The sequence below is a fragment of the Diceros bicornis genome, chromosome 8 (genome assembly GCF_020826845.1).
Source record: "Diceros bicornis minor isolate mBicDic1 chromosome 8, mDicBic1.mat.cur, whole genome shotgun sequence".
Lineage (NCBI taxonomy): Eukaryota > Metazoa > Chordata > Mammalia > Perissodactyla > Rhinocerotidae > Diceros > Diceros bicornis.
The window spans coordinates 36,949,298-36,958,763 of record NC_080747.1 but is presented as its reverse complement, the minus strand read 5'-3'; the positions used below and the strand labels follow the sequence as shown (position 1 = coordinate 36,958,763).

The following is a 9,466-nucleotide window of genomic DNA, read 5'->3' as shown; positions in this document are numbered from 1 at the left end:
TTGGAGACACATATTATTTCCAACCATACTAAAGCTGCTATAGGAAAATCTATTCTATCCTCCAGGGAATGGACACCTTTTTCAGTGGAAATATTCACAAAAATATCTAGATATCTAAAGCGTAGATCTTTTATGTGAAGAAAATTTAGAAGACACGACAATTTTCTTTATCTTTTTTGGGTGTGTATAGAAAAAATCGCAAGCAATAATTCTGAACTAATACTATATATTATTATCATTCATTCATTTATTTAAAGTTACATTTTAAATGTTTTCTATGTGTCAGGAACTATGTTACGGGCCCAGGTTAGACAATTGGTGCACAATGTTAAAATTGTGAAATATCTTACAACACAGAGTGGTGAAAGGATTCCATTGTTATTTGTGGAAAATAGAATATCTCATTTTTGCCTTATCTAAAGATCCTGTGTATCTCTTTTTTTTTTCCCCCACATCAAATGCATATTAGGAAAAATCTTCAGCATTGCTAAGGCAGGAGAAAAAGTAACAGAAAAAGAAGCAGCTAAAAGAAATGGAGCATAAAGTGAAGCAGGATCTTTGGAAAATTCAGTTCACAGAATGGTTTCATGGGTATGTAATTTATTCATGGGTCCTGCTGGATTGAGTTAATAGCTTCTGCCTATTCTCTTGGTTGTGGTAGAAATCTTCTAAAATGTCTCAGCTCATATCCCAAGACAGGAGGCCTTGCTGCTCAGCTACAAAGTTATCCCTCCAAAACAACATTTTGTACATCAAGAGGCTGTGAAACAGGCAGAGAGATGTGTCTGAGGCCAGTAGACTTCAAGGATTTTTTTTCCTACTGCTGAAATTCACTGGACCCCCAAGATTCATCCCAATGATCTTCATCTACTCAATATCCTTTATTTTGTGTCTTTATTTAGAATATATGTGAAAAAGGAAAGCCAGAGTAATTATTTAATTATGTAAAGAGAAATACACAATACGAGAGACAACTTCCACTTACATTTCGTGAATTTCTTATATACAGTCATGCATTGCATAATGACATTTTGGTCAACAAGAGACCACACATATGATTAATACCATATGGCCTAGGTGTGTAGTAGGCTATACCATCTAGGTTTGTGTAAGTACACTCTATGATGTTCGCACAACAACGAAATTGCCTAAGGACACATTTCTCAGAACGTATCCCCATCGTTAAGCGACACACGACTCTACTGTTCTCATGTCTTTAAAATAGTATACACTCTAATGACATTGAGGGACTTTAGAAACATTATACCTATACTTACTATATAAATAAAATAACGTATTTGTATCACATCTGTTAAGAGCTTCCAGGTACATGATTTTATTTAGTCCTTGCAGCAACCCAAGTTAAGCAACCAAAGTTAAGTTCTTAGTTAACTTGCAGTAAGAATTATTTTTATTCCTAATATTTAGCTGAGATAATGAAATCTCAGGAATATATGTAATTGATAGACAGTAGGCCTGAACTGAACCCAAGTTGCCTAAATTCCAGTCTAAGCTTCTTTCTATTACTTTACAGCCTCTGCTCCTCTCTGATCATTGCAATGTGACTTAACAATGAACAGAAATTGGATAAGTGGGTGGGTCAAGTAATTCAAAAGTCTATCATTAACCTATCTCATGTATGTCAATTACGTCCACTCTGCAGATGACCTAAGAGCCAGCAGCACCACTTAGATAGGAAATGGGAGAACTAGTTTTAAAGTAGTAAGAAGCTATCTGACACAGTCTAGAAGATTCTATGTAAAGTGAACAAACATCATTCAGACCACGTGGTGCCTAGAGAAACCATGTCCCCGATCACTCAGTGACAGCTCTGAGTAAAAAATTCTGGCTCAGACAAAATAGGAATCATCCTTGGAATTGGTTATTGAATATAATTAGCAAAGATAAATCACTCAGGGCAGAGGAAAGTTAACTGTGCACAGGATAGTTATGAGACCAAAGGCAAAGAAATATTAAAGACCAGCAAAGGAAGTATCTGCCACATCATACAGGATGGGCTGAAACCTACAAAGTACCTATCTATAGTCAAGAAACCCCAGAAAAACAGACTTGCAGGGACAGATGGGCTAAGTCAAGAATAGGCCTGCAGGGATGGGTATAGTCTCGGAGTCCAATATTCAGGATTCAGATTAGAAAGTAGGATCTGGGGAGAGATAAGACTTTAAGCAAATTAAAAAATATTTGCTTAATAACTCTACCTGGCACTAGGAGTTTAAGTTTATTTCTTTAGCATTTAAACCAGTTCAGAAATCTTCTATCTATGGCTTTTTTTATGGTTGCAACAATACTCTTAGGGCATTCACAACTTTAGTGGTTTTACTCTTTTATTTTAGTATCAATGGAAATGTCCAGTTAATAAAATTGTCCAAGTTGATATCTCTCTATTAGAGGAAGCTAACTGCTGTGACAAATAGACTCCAAAATATATAGTGACTCAATCATAATGGGAGTTTAATTTTTACTCACATTAACAATCCAAAGAGGTGTTCCTGGTCAACATTAGATTCTTTTATTCAGTGGGTCAGAGATCTAGGCTCCTTCTATTTGTGAGTTCTGTCATCCCCTAGAGCCCCATCATCGTTTGCATTTAGACAGTGAAGGGGAAAGAGAGTGAAGAGAGGCTCATTAGTTTCATAAAAGGCTTGAGCTGGAAATGTACCCATCTCTTCTATTCGTAATCTTTTAGATAGAAGCCAGTCAGATGGCCACACTTGACAGTAAATGAGATTGGGAGATATTATCTAGCTCTGTCTCCAAAGAGAAGCAAAGAACATGGATTTGAGTGAATACGTAGAAGTTTTTGCCAAAGTATCTTTTTCTAGTTACATATATGGATGGCCAGTGAGCTCTACAAGTGGTAGTAGCAATGACAAAAGACTGGAGTGTATTTAAAATAAGGGACCCGGACAAGATTGAATTGCAATATAGTAAGTACCAACCAATTCAACAGAGCTAAGCAGTCTGCTAATGCCTATAAAGGGCCATAGCCTGAACTTCTTTATTCTAATATATAAATATTTGTCTTTGTTCCCTCATATGCTATATCTCAATATCTATGGATAGAGACATTCATGGATAAACTATTTCTTTTGGTCACATATGCAACATCTTTTTCTAATTTGATAGGAGGAATAAAGACAGCATAGTCTGGACATTAGGGAAGACATTATATATCTAGAAATAACTAGAACTATCTGTGAAGTATTCCAGCATTAATAGATTGACACTGATGTCATAATTTGTCATGAGCCAAAAAGCAAGGAAGCACTGAGGACACACATCTCCAAATAATAGCCAAGGTGGTGGGGTGGAGAAGGAAGGCTACACTTGCAGGCTGGTTTCTCTTTTCTTCTATGATAATTCTATGCTTATTGGGGTTGATATGGTGTTTGGAAGGAGCTAAATGAGAAGTTGTTGTATAAAGTGGATAAGGATTTAATCAATGTAAAATTACTACTTTAAAGTAAGTTTGAGATTTTGCCTTGCAACTGATATTCCCATGACATCAGCAAGCATCTGAAGGTCAATAATATTTCCTACAATTCTGCAAACTAATCGATCTTGTTTTTTTCAAGGGCTTCAAAGCTAGGAAAGTCAGCAGTGCCAATAACACAGAAAATTTCCACAGTCCAGGGGGAATCTGCATGCAGTTTAAGCAGAGAATGGAAAATCAGGATTAGAGAACTGCAGCCCGCTGAGGATGCCAGCCTCCTATTGCACTTACACACAGGGTTTCTAATCATTTGATCACTTGTCTCTGGGCTGTGCATCTCCTGTTAGCCTATTAGCCTAACTAATACTCATGGGGAGAAATAACGCAAATGCAAATTTAGAAATCTCACTTTCAACACACAAAAAGGTACTAACAGACTGAGTCAATAACAATACAAGTCATTTATTCATACTTTTGTTATTGCACAAAGACCACGATCTACTCACCATGAGACAAAAGCCAATCATCAAGAGGCAAGGTGGTGGCAGAGAAACAGCAGTTTATTACAGCTTGCTAGCAAGGGGGAAGATGGCCGACTAATGCCCAAAAGATCTATTTTACAGAACAAAGACTACAGGCCAGTTATATAGGGGGCTGGTCTCTAGGTAGGGTAGGCATCTAGTCTCAGGGTGGAGGCAGACACCTTGTTTTAGTTCCTGATAGTCTTTTGTTTTACTGGATATGCATCAGAGACCAGAGCAACGCCCTATACTCTGATCTTTCAGTTGTCATTGATGATGGCTATCAGCATAGACTCTGCCTGGGGGTCATCACATTCCTAATGAACTCAAAAGAACAAAGTTATCCACTTACAGCAGCTGGAAGGGGCCATAAAATCCACAGAGTATGGGTAGGTTAGTTAATCAGAGGTCATTCAAAGTTACAATAGTGTTCCTTTTCTACAATATGGCTTCCTTATATAAACCTGTGTTAAGTTGGTATCACTTTTATTTCCTCTTTTGATGTGGGTAGAATTAGGACTATGATCACCAACATTAGAGAATTAGAGTAAATTTTTCTCACTTTAATTTTCCCCAACTCCATCCTCAAATATAGAGATTATATTTCAAAAGTAAGAAAAATTTTATGTTCATTGCAGGGCAGCAGATAACAGAATTGGAGTGGTGGAGGGAGGTGATTGGAAAATATTTTATCATTCCTGGAAATAGAGATGCCTTGAGGTGTTCTCTTTGAAACACTTGAGTTATATTCAAGAATTAAAGTCACCAACATAGGTTATTTTTCTCAGATTTATCTCACTTTGATTTCTATGCGGACTTTAATAGCCAGTTTAAGAGAAATTCGACTTTTGCCTGGGTTGCCCTAAGAAAATGTTGCATATAAGTAAGGTCTTCCTTCAGGATCCTCAATCTTATATCAATGGGAAACTCAATATATTAATATATATACACACACACAAGCTGGAGCACAAAGAAACTTTAGTAAATTGGCTCAAAGAGGTTATGTAACTTGAACCTAGATCATTCCATTCTAAATTCCTCAAAAGAATAAAAAAGGCAAAGGATTAACCTAACAAAACTGGATTTACAACATAACTGAAGAATGATTTTGCCAAAAAATTTCAAAAGAATTTAATATTCTGCTTTTTGCAAAGTATTTCTATCAATTTTCTTTTTACTTTCCTGAAAAATCTGCTCACATGGAAACCATGTAAAGGAAAAGGCCCAGGGTTTTGACATTATAGAATTATAATTGTTTTTTTTTTTTCCTGTCAGGAAGATCAGCCTTGAGCTAACATCAGATGCCAATCCTCCTCTTTTTGCTGAGGAAGACTGGCCCTGGGCTAACATCCGTGCCCATCTTTCTCTACTTTATATGGGACGCCGCCACAGCATGGTTTGACAAGCAGTGCGTAGGTCCCTGCCCAGGATCCGAACCTGTGAACCCAGGGCCGCCGAAGCAGGGCGCGGGAACTTAATGGCTACGCAGTCAGGCCAGCCCCCAGAATTATAATATTTTTAATAAAATTCACTGCTGCAAAACTATTAGAATTTCTACATTCTTTAGTAAACAGCCCAATGAAGAATTTGAACTTAATGTTTAAAATTTCAAGTTTTCATTCTTCATTGACATCTTGGGGCCTAACTGAGCCCCAAGAGCTGTATTCAGAGCTGTGTTGTGTAAGTTTGATGGGTATTATCGATAACCACATTATGGACAATATCTTCAGCCTTTTTGTTACGTTACATTAAATAAATATTATAATTTTTCTGTCTACTTTTCATAGTACTAATTCTGGATCAAAGCAATAAAAATGTTACTTGCTGTCCAATTCTTTTGATCTTCTCTAAAAACCTTAGGCTATTTGAATTGAAAGTGGAAATGATTTAAATGCCAGGAGAATTTCTGTTACCTAAAATACAAATTCAAGGTGGTAAAATAGCATGCCTTACATCATAAGCAGATATTGATAAATAAATGGAAAAAATACAAAATGTCAATATATTCAAAACTTAGTTTTAAATTTTAAGTTCATTTCCACTTGGTCTGAATAGTATTTTATTGTTGCAGAGTAAACTCTGACTCCCTAGAGATATTTTTAGCATCTAGTTAAAAACATTAGTATTCTACACCCTTAAATTACCTAATTTTGGAATAAAAATGTATCTCTCCACCTTCCATTCATTGTGGTCATCTGTACATTTCAAGGTTGGCAATGACAGAAAGTTTCCCTAATCTGGTACACTAATAACAGTGTTTGAATAAAAAGCTTGCATTAATACTACAACATTTTTCTTCTTGACTTTCAACTCATTGAAGCATGAACATCGTTTTGGCTGTATAATTGGGTTTTGTGTGAAAAACAAAGTTTTTGAACTGGCACTAGAGTGCAAATTTAATTAAAGACACAATGTCTGTAATAATCAGAACATCTATGCCATGGCCAGATAGTTCTCACTGCTTACATTTCTAAGACCTTCATTTAAGAATCTATATAAGCTTCATTTAGCTCCTGGTATTGGGCAGTTATTTGCAATTTTGAAATCTACTGAAGCAATTTGGTGACTACAAACAGTCCATGTGAAGTTAATTATAATAAGTAACTATAAATTTTAAAAGTCTATTTTAACAAATTAAAGATAATAAAAATAAAACTCAAGGCAGGGAACATTTAGTTAAAATAACCTGATCTAGGGAAGCTGTACCTATTTAAAAATCAATTTCCCATAAAATTATTACTGGAGAATCATAAAGTTTTTATATCAAGAATTATTTCTCCCTTCTTTCATCTTTGTAATGGAAGAGAGAGAGGGGAGAGAGGTGTTAACACGTGAATATAGACATGAACATATAATAATAAACAGGGAACATTCCTATATTCTGAAAAAGTCAAATAATTGTTGAACTGGGGAAAAAGAAAAAATAAAAGTGCAATGTGGGGTTTTTGTTTTTGGAAAAAAAAAGAAAGATGTGTTCAGAGGAAGTTATATGGAAAGATAGGCACCAAACTTCTGAGGAAAGAAACCAGCAGAGATCCAGGTGAAAGAAGATGAGGGAATGGGGAAGTGGAGTTTATTTTCTATCTTATACACTCTATATCTTGAAGTTTTTTTTGTTTTTTTTTTTTTTTTTTTGTGAGGAGGACCAGCCCTGAGCTAACATCCAATGCCAATCCTCCTCTTTTTTTGCTGAGGAAGACTGGCCCTGGGCTAACATCCATGCCCATCTTCCTCCACTTTATATGGGACGCCGCCACAGCATGGCTTAACAAGCGGTGCGTCGGTGCACACCCGGGATCCGAACCCGCGAACCCCCGGGCCGCCACAGCGGAACGTGTGCACTTAACCGCTTGCGCCACCGGGCCGGCCCCTATATCTTGAAGTTTTAACAATGTCTATAAATTCTGATTTCTGTTTTAATAGGATATTTTCAATGTAGTAGATGAGAGCAGACATTTTAGAAATAACACCCTAAGAAAGCAGTCAGCAAATAAGTAATTGGGAAAATGTAGGAACACATAAGCATGGATATATACGTGTATCAACATAGCTGAAGCCACAATGTAAATAAATGGAGTGTAAAAAACTTGGCCAAACCAAAACACAGTCAATTGTCTTCAAAACAACTATAAAAGCAGGAACCAAGCACTGTCCAAGTCATAGAGACACTATAGGAAAGCAGTCAACAAACAAGCTAAAATGAAAGAATTTATTTGAAAAACCAAAACCTACTTTTAAAAATATCGACACTGTGTATCTTTTTTCTCTCACTGGAGTATAAGCTTCACAAGGGTAGGGATTTCTACCTGCTTTCTTCATTTCCATATCCTTGGCCCAGAAAAGAGTGCCTGGTATTAAGTGGATGCTCAGTAAACATTCATCAAATGAATGAATAAATAGGATACACATTTGGGGCACAGAAAGTACATTTGTCCTTACTATGGCCAGTATGAAATATTTCTTTTGACACACTATCTGCCCTTGATCTGAATCCATGCCCAAAACACCTGTCCATGAATAAGCCATTCTCCCAGGCAAAAGTGGTATGTATAGTCACTGGAAAGTTATACCCTCCATTACAAGTTATGTAGTTGTCATGTCATTCAATTCCTGAATAATTCAAAATACATCCTCTCTAACCCCAGAGAAGCATTCCCGGTGTTGGTGTTTGACCACTCCATGCACCTCAGCAAAGCCAAGATTTCTAAGCCAGAACCTTATCAAGAAGGAAGAGTTATGATAATTAGAGAATTTAAAGAGCTCATGTGAGCTGATTGCTGTGGAAAATCCTGGGATTTTTTCTTTTACTCACTTGATTTCATATTTTTGACCAAATGAAATTATTGCTTTTTGTGATAGAATTGAGTAATTCAGATCTATAAATAAGAAAATGATGGTGTGTTCTCTTGATTCACAGTATACTCATTTGACTTGGATCATTATCTCTCAAAACAAAGACTTGCAACAACAATGATTTCACTTCCTTCAGATATCAGACCTCAAAGGATTATGCATATATCTAGAACATTCAGGCCATACTCTTAAAAGTCTGTTTATTATTGATGACAAAGAAGTTCTAAGACAAATGACAATGAATAGCCTTTCTGTTGGTAGTTCACTTAATGAAATACTACTTTTGGTCTAAGCATCCCAAAATACCAATAAATGTGGAGAAGTCTGACCTGCCAGTTGGAAACTTGATAATTAAACAACAGTCCCAGATCCGGTTGGAAAACTGAAGCATTTTGATACACTAAATTGGGAATTATTTCTTTAGGTCATGCTATGCTGTCTGGTTTAAAGTCTGGTTCAATAAAGTTCAACTATTTTACATGAAAATTAATTAATTTTAAGTACTGTGAATAAGCAATGGTCTTGCAGGTCCTCAAATACACCAGGCTCACCCTACCTCAAGGCTTTGCATTTACTATTTCCACTGCCTGCAATACTTTTCTCCAAGTTTCATGGCTTACTTTCCTGATTTCTCCAAATGATAACTCTTAAGTCTTGTTCCAATTTCACCTGCTCATTGAAGATTTCCCTAGACATCCTCCTTATAACAAGAAAACACCACACACATTCTCTCCCTACTCAACTAGCCTGTCATATTACTCCCCAGGTCTCATCACCATATAATATACTTTGGATTTTCATTACTTATTTTGTTTATTGTCTCTCTCCCCCATTACAATGTGGTTTTCATGAGGGCTTGAATTTATGTTTACTTTGTACTTTGTTGTATCCCTCATACCTAGACCAATACCTAGCACATAGCAAGCACTGAGCAATATTAGTGAATGAATGAATGACGGTAGTCCATTGGGAACCTGACTGCTTCCTGATGCAATAACTGCATCCTTTGTCTAGATTTGTAAAGGCAAGGCCAACGCCCTGGACTACAGAAACAACCCCAAGTTACCACTACTTTGTGAAGCATCTCTGAGATGCCATCTGTCTTCCTTATGTGAAATCTCTCTCTCAATTTCTTAAC

General features: G+C 36.4%; 1 pseudogene; it reads left to right on the top strand.

Moving 5' to 3' along the window:
* The first annotated feature begins 532 nt into the window (after positions 1-532).
* On the top strand, positions 533-8,752 carry LOC131409220 (peroxiredoxin-4-like; annotated as a pseudogene).
* Positions 8,753-9,466: the final 714 nt, after the last annotated feature.